This window comes from Colobus angolensis, unplaced genomic scaffold, assembly GCF_000951035.1.
Source record: "Colobus angolensis palliatus isolate OR3802 unplaced genomic scaffold, Cang.pa_1.0 Scaffold601, whole genome shotgun sequence".
Taxonomy (NCBI): Eukaryota; Metazoa; Chordata; class Mammalia; order Primates; family Cercopithecidae; genus Colobus; species Colobus angolensis.
Window position 1 is genome coordinate 494,955 of NW_012119611.1, and position 531 is coordinate 495,485.

At 50.1% G+C, this 531-nt stretch overlaps 1 protein-coding gene across 1 annotated transcript in view; it reads left to right on the forward strand.

Moving 5' to 3' along the window:
• F8 (coagulation factor VIII, procoagulant component) overlaps positions 1-531 on the forward strand; it is a 200,315-nt gene that overhangs the window by 192,756 nt on the left and 7,028 nt on the right. The window lies entirely within an intron of this gene.

Genomic DNA, 531 nt, shown 5'->3' on the forward strand with positions numbered 1-531 from the left:
CATCAACCGCATACTAGCAAATCCAACAGCTCATTTTTGTTCCAATTCGTACTCAATTGCCAGTTTCTTTTACTTTAATTTTTTTTTTTTTTTTTTGAGACAGGGTCTCACTGTTTCCCAAGCTGAATTCGAACTCCTGGGCTCAAGCGACCCTCCTGCCTCAGGCCCCACGTACTGAGACTGCAGGCCTGAGCCACCGTGCTCATCTAGGTTGAACTTTTTTCCCTGGGACAGGGTTTCGCTCTTGCCCAGGCTGGAGTGCGGTTGCGCAATCTCAGTTCACTGCAACCTGACCCTCTCAGCCTCCCGCGTAGCTGGGACTACAGGCACGTGCCACCACGCCCAGCTAATTTTTGTAACATTTTGTACAGAGGCTCGCCATCTTGCCCAGGCTGATTTCGAACTAGTTTCTAGGCTCACACGATCTGCCTGCCTCGGCCTCCCAAAGTGCTTGGGATTACAGGTGGGAGCCACTACACCCGGCCACTCCAAAAAATTTAAGATGGAACACTTTGAAACATCCTATGAAGC